The sequence below is a fragment of the Lactuca virosa genome, chromosome 8 (genome assembly GCF_052849685.1).
Source record: "Lactuca virosa cultivar CGN04683 chromosome 8, Lactuca_virosa_CGN04683_v6, whole genome shotgun sequence".
NCBI classification, from domain to species: domain Eukaryota; kingdom Viridiplantae; phylum Streptophyta; class Magnoliopsida; order Asterales; family Asteraceae; genus Lactuca; species Lactuca virosa.
Window position 1 is genome coordinate 288,340,718 of NC_136433.1, and position 12,312 is coordinate 288,353,029.

The following is a 12,312-nucleotide window of genomic DNA, read 5'->3' on the forward strand; positions in this document are numbered from 1 at the left end:
ATAAGCATCATATTCTTCCCCAAAAATCGACGACTATGAAGGAATGGTGAGGGCTAGCCGATTTCATGAAGTGTCTCATTTCTCTCAAGTTATTCTAAGTGTATTTGGTGTTGTGTAAACCATTTGAGGTGTCACACTTGAGGCACTAGGATCTTGAGCTCCATGGAATCAAGCTACAACAAGAGGTATGTAATTCTACTAGATTTTATATTAAAATGTACGTTATATTATGCTAGTTAGAACAATACCTTGGAAAATTGATATTTGCATGTATAATAGAGAAAACATAGATCCAAGGTATTTAGGGTTGCATGTACACCTTAGGAGTGTTAGAATGCTCAAAACCCTTCAAAAGGAACAAGAAAGAGACGTTGTTGACATTCTGAGAGTCTTCTGGTCGCTCATAGCCCGCTCGACGACGTCCCTAGCTCCGATCTCCGGTCTTCAGTGGCACCTCCGGTTGCACAAACGTCATTGGGGGCAGGAGGTCACGAGTCGGCGACACCCACGACGCCATATCCTTCTCCAATCTTCGACTGATGCAGCACTCGATCCCGGTTCCCATCAGTCTCCGCTATTGCCGGCGACAGGGGCCATTTGACGGTGCTAGGTGGTCGGATGTAGCAGCAGCGCCGGAGATGGGTGAGGTGAGAGTGGCAGCTGCATATGATGTTAGGTTTAGGGTTTTAGGAGGCTGATGCATGGTGACGGGTTAAATACCCGTATCCCATACAAACTCTATTCCATTTTGTACAAAATCAGTCCCTGCCCCACAAATTCTTTTCACACCCACTCTATAAATTACCATTTATCCCCCAGCAATCCAAAACATTTTCAATTTAAGTCCGAATTTTACCCTTTCGTCCTTGCTTCCATAAATTCATTTCAAATATGATCCCTAATTTGCCATACAACCCCACAAATTCTTTTCACACCCACTGCTGAAGTCCCGTAGACACAATCCCAGCTGCTGGATGACAACTTCCCGAACTATCAATATCAAAACATCACCCAATTAATAATTGGGTTCCACTACATAACCATAAGTGCATTCCTTGGATAATTACTACATTACCCCAAGCTTGGCTTATTCAAGCCCAAGGCCCAATCCATAGGCCCAAAGTCAATTAGGAATCAAAGCCCAACACATGGACTAATTTTCCAAATTGGGCCCAGGCCTATACATGATCTTATTCTAAGGCCCAACATCATATAACCATTAAGGCCCAAACTATGGCCCAATTTTCCAAATTGGGCCCAAACCCCTTACATGGGCCTTACCCTAGGCCCATTAAATTATTCTAGTCTAATTGCTTGACTTTGGATTGCCCATTAATAACCCAATCATCAAGGCCCAATAAAGAGGCCCAACAATAAACCCAAGTGAAATTAGGGTTTCACATAAAATAACGATTAGGGTTAAGTGTTTCTCACTTAACCCATTAAGGACTTAATCCATTAAGTCCAATATTGCTTAGATTAATCTTTGCCAATGATTATTATTTAATATGTCAAGTTATTAAATAATTCCCGTGTGTCCCAGTTAATTCCCCAAAATTAGGGTTTTATTGGCATTAGGGTTTTCCAAACACTAATTAGGGTTTCCAACCCAAATACTAGCCCATTTATCAATTTGTTGGGATTTTATGTCAATTAGGGCTTTATTGGGCCTATTAGGCCCACTAGAATATCATTAATCCCATTAGGGTTTTATTGGGTCAATTAGGGTCCATTAGGGCTTACAAGGCCCATTAGGGTTTCAAGCACCCTAAACGAATCAAACTCAACGAGGAAAGCACACTGCCACCCGACACGGCGGCCGGTGGCGGCAGCCACCACCCTAAGGTGGTGGTTTTCAGTTTTCTTTTCATTACTCTTCTTTTTGTTACATTTTACAATGCTAAAACCCCAAATAATCACACATACACACACTCACACTAATACAACACATAAACACAAGAACCTAGTGGTGGCCGACGGTGGCACGTGGTGGCACCCAACACCTCACGGTGGTGGTGATGCCATTTCCGAGAACTTCAGCCATACACACACAGTCACCAACTGAAACACGCATATCTTCGCTTCTTTACTCGGGAAGGGGAGCCAACCACTCATTGACGACGTATGGCGGCGGCAGTGGTGATTTTACAATGGCATCCACCACCTCACGATGGTGGCGATGGTTTTTGTTAGTCCTCAGTCATACCGCCACACACACACGGGTCTTGAAACAGAATCACACACATACAAACTCACGGTCACCTCCCATGGTGGCCGATGGTGGCAGCGATGACAGGAAGTAGAAAGAAATGGCAGCAGGAGGCGGCATAAAACGTGGAACCGATAAGAAGGAACAAGAAAGAGGCGTTCTTGACATTCCGAGAGTCTTCTGGTCGCTCATAACCCGCACGACGACGTCCCTAGCTCCAATCTCCAGTCTTCAGTGGCACCTCCGGTTGCACAAACGTCATTGGGGGTAGGAGGTCACGAGTCGGCGACACCCACGACGCCATATCCTTCTCCAATCTTCGATTGATGCAACACTCGATCCCGGTTCCCATCGGTCTCCACTATTGCCGGCGACAGGGGCCATTTCACGGTGCTAGGTGGTCAGAGGTAGCAGCGGCGCCGAAGATGGGTGAGGTGAGAGTGGCGACTGCATATGATATTAGGTTTAGGGTGTTCGGAGGCTAATGCATGGTGACAGGTTATATACCCGTATCCCATACAAACTCTATTCCATTTTGTACAAAATCAGTCCCTGCCGCACAAATTCTTTTCACACCCACTCTATAAATTACCATTTAGCCCCCAGCAATCCAAAACCTTTTCAATTTATGTCCGAATTTTACCCTTTGGCCCTTGCTTCCATAAATTCAGTTCAAATTCGATCCTTAATTTACCATACAACCCCTAAGCCTCCAAAATCCCTTCAAATGAAGTCCCAGAAATTACCATTTAGTCACTGCCTCCAATAATATTTATGAAACCAATCCGAAGCTTAGACTTTTAACCCCCGAATTCTAAGATTGTGACAGTTAGCTCTTCGAGGCCATCTTTTGATATATAATTATTTATTTTACGGCTACTAATCGTTCATTAATTTATTTATTTATTAAATTTATTTATTTAATAAATAAACGGGGTGTTACAACTCTCACCTACTCAAATTAGATTTCATCCTCGAAATCATTCCTTACCATTCCTTACACACCCAACCACTCTAGTAATATGGTTACCATTCTGGGCACACCCTAGCCTTCCAAGGGTAGTCGTGACCAATCTTCGCAAAGCCCTAAAATTTATAGGTGAACGAATTCCTCACAACAAGATCACATGTACTCTGTCCAAAATTTGTTGTCTCGAGATGGTCTGAATCCCTGACAGACCACTCATATTGAATCATTATCGTTGAATCTACTCTGTTTATCGCTTAACTGACTACTCAACTTCTGATAACCTGTGGTTCCCACTAGAAAACTGAAATCACAGACCAAATTATCCCTGAAGGTCATTTAGCATAACCAAAGCAATCTGTTATTCCGTCCGAACTTGCAACCTAGAATACAAACACTAATACTGACCAAACGTTGAAACTGCCCGAATACTGAACCGCCTGAAGCAGTATGTTGCCACATGGCTGCTTTCCAAAATCTAACCAGACCTCCCTGGTCTCAATTTGTTCACCAATCATCTGAAATACCGGGTTCCAGCCCGGCTGCGGAGCCAAAGGACTCCCTACTTAGTCGACTCACACGACTTCTGAATGAAATCCTTCTCTGGAACTAGTTGCCACTAGTTATCATGCCACTATGGCTCTAACAACCTTCTAATCTAACCCATCGGGTCCATGCGAAGAATCCTATCATCATCAAATCCAAGACTAAAAGTAATTGCTACCTGACCAATGGTAGCCTTACCTCACACGTCCTTAAGCAGTCCACTGCTTCCCTGATCTCATAACTGTAGTGACGTTCCTACAGTCTTATCATTGGCTTAACCAGATCTAATCCTTCTGGGGAAATCCCTAAACCAATCAGTGGATTTTCATATCCTCACTGCTACACCTGAACACGCTCATACTATCTACAAACCCAGTGAATGTTGCGGCTACACCCACAGACTTACATCACTCTAGCACTATCTGTTAACCTTGTGAATGCTACTGCTACACCCGTAGACTTACAACACTCCTCACACTATCTACTGCTAGTGAATGCTACGGCTACCCACGCAATCTTACAACACTTTCCATACTGCCTGATCGCTAGTGAATGCTACTGCTACCCCCGCAGTCTTACAACACTTATCCATACTTTCCTCAGCAATCCTCCTGAATCCTCTAAGTCACTTACTTCACTGATATACCAAATGTCTGCTAAACAGCAACACAATATCTATCGTAGCACCTCCTAGGCTCCCCCTATGTTCCCAACTTCACCAAACCTCCCCACTAAACTCACTGGAGCATATCCTAGGCTTTCCTAGGTTCCCAACCTCACCCTGCCCTCAGCTGCTAAAAAATTCCCATTAATATCGACCAACCACCTCATGAATATAGTCACATACAACAGAGATCAGATAAACTTTCGAGTAAAAGATTCAACCCTAGATCGGTTGGACTAAGACGAGAGCTGTGCAATAGGGTCAAATCCATCACTCTTAGATTATTTAACCTGTACTGCATGTGACTTAACATATTCATTTAATAGTTGATCCACATCACTAGGAATCCCACAAAGCACAAAGCAAGCAGCATTCAGGTAACAGTAAATCTAACCCGTATACACTAGACAAGTCAGTCTATCCACACATACAATCCACCAGCGGGTACCACCTGTCACTAATCGCATCCTAGGCTTTCCCTTGGGTATTCTCCAACGTGTGAAACTATCATCGGACATTCAATCCTCGTACCACTACCCGTGCTATTCACCTCCACCCATCGTTACTGTCGGCTGCCCTATGCATGAAAATTGTACACAGAACAGGAAACGAGCCAAACCAGTCATTCTAAGGATTTAAAACATACACTTAGCAGTTATCAATACCAATAATCATCCTCATTCTAGCATGGCGTCCAGTATCCCAGAGGCTACAAGCATAACGTATCAGGCCATTCTATCGTTGACTATTCAACACTAACATGTAAGTCTACCAACTCATACAACATATAAAGGCATTTCTCTCCTAGCCCTAACTAAAATGCGATTCTCAGATTTATAAATCAAGTCATAATATATAACATATATGGGTATTTTGGGAACCTTACTTGAGCTCGACTGATTGCATGCACTACACCCTTTCGTGTCTTAGAAAACTTTTTCTTGAAAACATTTTTCTTTTTGAAAACTTTTCAGATCCTCAGTTTGAGTTCAGACACACCCAGGAGTATGTACGAATCCCTCAAACCAAGGCTCTGGTACCAACTTGTAACAACCCAAAAATCAGGGGTAAAAATTTAATTTTTATTATAGTCAGACACATATATCTTCTAAATCCAAACATCCCAAAAACATGATTAATTAAAAACATTTAGCAGAGTTCGTCCCAAAATCATATATTAAGGAAACACGGGTGTGTGCGCTGCGATCAAGCCGGGCCCTTCCTTTCTAAACCGATGATACCTGAAACCATAAACAAAACTGTAAGCACAAAGCTTAGTGAGTTGCCCAGAGCATACCCCACACAATCCATATAACCTCATAATCCATATTAGCGATAACTGCTTCATAAACCCTATCAATCACATAAGCCATGCATATAACATATAGGGATGCCCTATAAACCCTCCAGGGTCTTACTCTGCGTGCCCTGGGAACCCGCCAGGGTCTTAGCCCACTGCCATGGGAAACCCCACATGGTCTTCACTAACTACCAATCAAACCATACATACAAACATATGAGCTAAACATGCAAACATATAATGATGCTCTGGAAACCATCCAGGGTCTTACACCGGGTACCATGGAAACCCCCACATGGGTCTTAGCCCAATGCCATGGGAGCCCCTACGTGGTCTTAACTAAGGATGCCATGGAAACCTTCCAAGGTCTTACACCTAAGTGCCCTGGAACCCCCGAGGTCTTCCATACAAGTATCACAAAGACAACTAGCATACCACATACCATATAGTCAAATAGCATACCACATAATCACTAGCATACCGCATATACATGCATACCAGACATATCAATAGTGAATCTACAATAAACACTACAACTAACTGAATGGGCCGGCCTTGGTGCAATAGACCCATTAGTATGGTGAGGAGACTCAATTCGAATGCAGAAGCTTCCCGAATGACATCCTTAGCTACTTCCCTGCCGGCTTCCCGAGCTGCCAATACCAATCAATATACCCAATTAGCAATTGGGTTCCATACTAAAATCCTTAATCCCTACATGGGATAAAATGACCATTCTACCCTTGGCCCAGTATGATCCAAAACTGAGGCCCAAGCCCAAAACAAAATCCCAATACAATACTGTCCATAACTCCATCAATAGACCTAATCCGAGAAGGCCCAATACCAAAAAGGCCTAAAATACTGAATGGTCAACCCTAGTCAACTCCCGGTAAACTCAAAGTTAACAGTCAAGGTCAACAATCCATGTTGACCCAACTCGTCATCGAAAGATCTATTTATTTGGGCTCTTAGCTACTCTACAGCGTAGCTAAATTACTCAATAAACTTATAAAAATCAGACTCAAATAGATAGAGAGTGTTGAGAGAGATTGGAGCGTATTGTGTGGTAAATGAGGCAGAATCGAAGTTTATTTATAGCTTTTCAGGAGGGGTTACACCCTGCATAATAAAGTACTACACACCACATGGCAAGGATACATCTGGTGCTAACACGTCTCAAAAAAGTGGTGGTCCATGCCTCATCTTCTAGAGGCGTCTGCGTCGCGCGTTTTTGAACGATGTGCACTCGAGAAACTTCAAAAAATCAAAACTTCTTCATACGAACTTCGTTCTTACGTTATTTATGCCCGCTCGTAGCTATCAATGATTTCTACAACTTTTGTTTAGACTCCATCGACTACTTCTCATTTTTTTTAGAAGGCTTAGACTGCTAATCTCCGTTTAAAATTCATATCTTTTGCATACAACGTCCGCTCTCGAATGTCGTTTTACCAACCGAATCACATCGACGAGATATTCAACTCTCATTTAGATTGTTTTTCCTAACAATCAACCGATTTGAATTTCGATTTCTATGCCCGCACTACTGCGCTGAAACTTTGAAAAATCTTAATTTCCTTACATGAAGTCAGATTTCCATGATCTCTACATGCACGCTATCAGTTTAATTACTACTATGAATTTCATTTTTGTTACTTAGGCTAAAAAGTAATTTATCAAAAATTCACTGTCTTCTCTTCTATACGTAGAGTCGTGTCGGTTTAAACACGAAACTTCGAAGAAGCATAACTTCATCATACGAAGTCGGATTTCAACATTATTTATATGTACGAAATCCTTATCACATACACTATAAATTTGGTTAATATTATTTATCCTAAATAATAATCTATCAAAAAGTCATTTTTAACGCGTATTATCTCTTAATTGACTAGCCCGAATCTATAGGTGTTACAGTTATCTCCCCCTTAAAATGATTACATCCCAAAATCATCAACAAAATAGGGCTTGTATAATGACTCTGCACATTACCTTTCCATCCTATGTAATAACCTTAACTCTTATGTCTTTTCAATCGAGTTTCTAACTATTAGACTTCTTGACTGTTGGTGGAGCTTAATCTTGCAGATGCTCTTCATTCTAAATTTGATCTTTATCGGAGACTCCTACTCCTTCTTGAATAAACATAACCTATGATAAGGTCTTTACTTTTACTACCGTAACCGACCAAACGGTCATGCTCTAATGACCTTCAGTCGCATGATGTAATGGTTAGACTCATGTCTTTTTGAGTCAGACTCCATCATCGATGATACCTTCCTTCATGTTCTAATGTGATATATTTACATCATGATAGGTATCATTTCTAGCTATAGGATTCTTAGTCTTAATGGTGATCGTGATACTTCTATTGATCGCTTTGATTATTTTTTCATTCAATCTAAAGTCATACGCTACATGTTGGGCCTTATGTGTTGCATCATTTTGGTTTATAGCTTAGTCCATTTTGTACCCGGGTTGGGCCTGTCCAACCATTATTTATTATTAGGGTTTTACTATTTAATGTGCATGCATGCACCATATCTTGTAATTGTCACTTTTGTAAACCCTACACGCCTTTATAGTAGCAGTTCTTTATCGAGCTCTTCTAAGGTTGTGATTAATAATCATTCGACACATTTGATCTTCATTATGTGTTCTTATTACCTGTTTGAATCTATTCGATCACTCAAGTTTTATTCTCAACAATTCGTATCAGAGCAGGAGCCTGTGTTATATACGCATCTCTTCTGTTAAAGAGCTTTTAGGGTTTCCGCTTTAATAGGATCTGGAATCTACCGTCTTCATCGATTTCATCAATTACAGACGTTGAATCTTGATCTCTATTTTACCCTAAACTCGATTTTAGGTTTACACATTTGGTTCCTATAGGTTCTTATCAAATTGACAACATGCAGCCTGATGATTCTTCTGTTAACTCAATCAATCTTTCAAGTGGTATTGGATCTACAACAAGGATCCCTATTCTATTTCCAAATGATTATGAAGTGTAGGAACTGCACTTTGAATATTACGTGCTAGGGCGTGAAGACAATGGTTCATGGATATGGGATACAATAACCAAGGAGACGTTTGCTCACACAGGTACAAAAAGAGTTATCAAGACTCAAGCAGAGTACAACGATCTTATTCTCAGAGTTGATGATATTCCCAAAGATGAAAAAGACAAGGTAATCAACAATCTCAAGGACATGAGGATCCTTCGTTTTGCCTTACCAGCCGACACGTTTCGTTTAGTAAGTTCCTGTGAAACGGAAAAAGAAATATTAGAGAGGCTTAGAGAATTATACTCAAGCGACGCTGATCTTGAACATTCCATCAAGACACTATTACTTTCGGAGTTTGGAGCTTTCGTTCAGAAGCCTGAGGAGAAGTTCGACCAAACGTTCAACCGTTATAACCATCTATTGATCAAGATGGTGAAGCACAAGATCAAATATGAACTGATTGAGCAGAAGGTAACGTTTATGAACGGGCTAAGATCTGAGTGGAAAGCTATGGTGTCGAAAGTTAAAGCACACGATTAGTTCAAAAATTACTCCTTAGAAAATCTTGTTGGAATTCTGAGGTCACATGAATACGAAGTGACAAGTGAAAGAAAGGTCATTTTTGGAATGGTTTCTTTATCGCACGTGGCAAAGGGAAAGAAGGTTACTGACGATAGTTCGGAGTCTGATCTCTCCGATTGTGAACTCTCTAAAGAAGATTATGCTTTGATGGTGTCCAACCCAAAGAGGTTCGCAAAGAAGAATTTCGGTCGCAACAAAAACCAAAACTGGCAGGGGAGTTATAGTTTTGAGAAGGTAAAGGATGAGAGTGAAAACAACTCTCAGAAGGAAGAAACAAAAAAGGAGAAGACACTTGTAGGTGACTCCTGCTATGACTGTTATTATTGTCATGGCAAAAATCATCTAGCAAAGGAGTGCATGTTGCGATGAAAGAATGAGAAGAAGGAAGTAAAGGATGATGAGACTTATTTCCTCAGAAAGTTGGAGGAAATCAAGAAGAAGAAAAGTTTTGAAGATGTTAAACCTACTTTAATTGTGCAGGAACAGGATGATTAGTTTGGCAGAGTCGAAGGGTGGTCAACTGATTCTGAAGTCGAAGACATTCGTAAGCCAACTCACGGGAGAAGCTTTGTGGAGAAAGCTGATGTTTTGTAGTTCAGTGGAAAGTGCTTGATGGTAAAAAATGAAGGTTCAAAGCTCGGAGGATACACTACTGATGGCGGCCGTGAGCAGATTAGCGAATGCGAGAAGGTGATAAACAAGGTACACACCATTCTTAAATCTCTAAATATTCTTGTGTCTCAATATGAAACTGAATTAGATGATCTAAAATATACGGTATCTAGTTTCAGTGAAAGTTTAAAAAGAAACCGTTTGAATAATTCTAACTTCACCGATCAACTCAACAGGGTTCCGAACAAAAGTGAAGAGAGGCGCATGTGGATTGAAAAGTTCGAGTCAGATTTGTCTAGGTCTAGGGATGAGTTGTTTTATTTGCAAAGAGATAATTTGGGGCTTTTAAAACAGCGAAACATTTTTTGTTTGTTTGCTAAAAGACTTTATTTAAATATTACCCAGTTTCATCTTGATTGTGAAATTAGAAAGAAAATTCATAAGATGATTTTGCCATTTCTTCAACTGAAAGAGGACGAAATCGACGCAGATTGTTACAGGTGTGAATCCATCGTCATTCTGACGAAGTCTCGGATGCCTACAAAATAGGACTAGAGAAAATTGAATCTTTCATAAAGTCCAAAGATCACAAAAATATGTTGAAACAAGTTTTGGATGAAAATAACAAAGAGAAAAAACAAACTTAATGTTGAAAATACATCTGAATTCGACGATGATACTGATATGAGTGAAATCTTTGTGGAGGATGAGTTTGATTGCTTTGAATTTGTTAAAAGCAAACCTAAACCTGCGAAAGTCTTAATTTCTGAAAATTTAGTTGAATTTGCATGTTTTTAGAAGTTAAATCAGAAGTTTTGAAAGAAAAAGCAACTATTTTTACAAAAGCTCAAACTATTCCCAATCAAGTTTTCGCAACCAAGGGAGTGAATAAAAATCAGACAACAAAACTAACGTCCATGGTCGAAGGCGACAATAAAGATGGTTGTGATGAATTTTTCTGGTAAGCTCCAATCGACAATGCAGAAGAAACCAAAGGTCTCTCTGAAATGACCTCTTGGAAAACGAAGAGCAGATATGTAGCCGAATTGTTGAACAAAGTCAACTCGACCTACGAAAAAGGGAGTCCAAGTGGAACCAAGAATGTTCCAAGTGATATGTGATCAGTTCAAAGCGAAACTCCCATTAGAAAGCCAAAATCTAGGGCAAATGTTCATAAATCTTCTGAGCAGTTCGCAGCTCAAACACGTCAAAGAAATACGAGATACAATAAATATCTGAAGGAAAGAAAGCATTTCTGGAGATCCAAAAATCCCAACTTCATTTATCAAGTAAATTCTTCCAAGTCCAATCCAAATGTGAAAGTCTCTTCACATGCGAACCCTAGGAGTTTTCCACGAACTCAGTCTCAGACTCCACAGGTTTCTAAATAAAAAGTTTTTCAAAAACCATCTTTTTCAAATCATGCGAAACCTATGGAGAAGACAAAATCTCACTTCTATCCTAACAAGAATGTCTCACATTCAGCCAAGACATCGCAAGATGTTAAAGGCAATGGAAAGATAGTTTTGGAGCCTAAAATTCCACTTAAGAGGTCCGAAAAGAATGTTGAGAAGAAAGGTGTCAAGCAACAGTTCCAAAATAAGCAAAGAAAAATATCAACAAAGGATAAGAGCTTCAAAGTTAATAGGATCACTGTTTTTCAAATTACGAAAAAAGATATCACAACCTTGATTAAAAGATCTTATTTAGTTGATGTTGCTATTACTTTTCCTGTTCCTGTGAAAGCCTCACGTGGACCCAAAAAACTTTGGGTTCCTAAATCTCTTTGATTTTTGTAGGTGATTCGTGACGAGCAGTTTGCCTCAGAATGGTATAAAGATAGTGGTTTCTCGCGTCACATGACAGGAAGGAAGGAAGAACTGTGAGAGATCGGGGGAATAAAGGATGGAGGAAGAGTGAAGTACGACAACAATTCACTTGAAGAAATCAAGGGTTATGGAATGATCACGAATGGAGAATTTTCAATTCGCAAGGTCGCAAACATAGAACGCTTACAACACAACCTCATAAGTCTTTCACAGTTGATTGTTGGTACCGGATTGAAAGTTTCGTTCGATGACGAGGGATCAGAGATGTATCCACTCAATCTGAACCCCATCAAAGGGAAGCCTGCCATCTGCCTACTTAAAAAAGCTTCTACAGATGAAGTTGTTATTGGTGATCATGTGCGAGGGCTACCTATCTTAATGTTTGATAAAGAACATCTTTGTACAACTTGCAAAATAGGGAAGCAGAGCAGGAAGAGTCATCCACCAATTGTGAATACGAAAGTCATAGAACCACTTGAACTTTTGCATATAATTGTTGATGATTTTTCTAGATTTACCTGGGTGCATTTTCTTAAGCAGAAATCAAAAGCCACTCCTAAGCTCAAGGATTTCATAAAGCAGATTGAGCTAC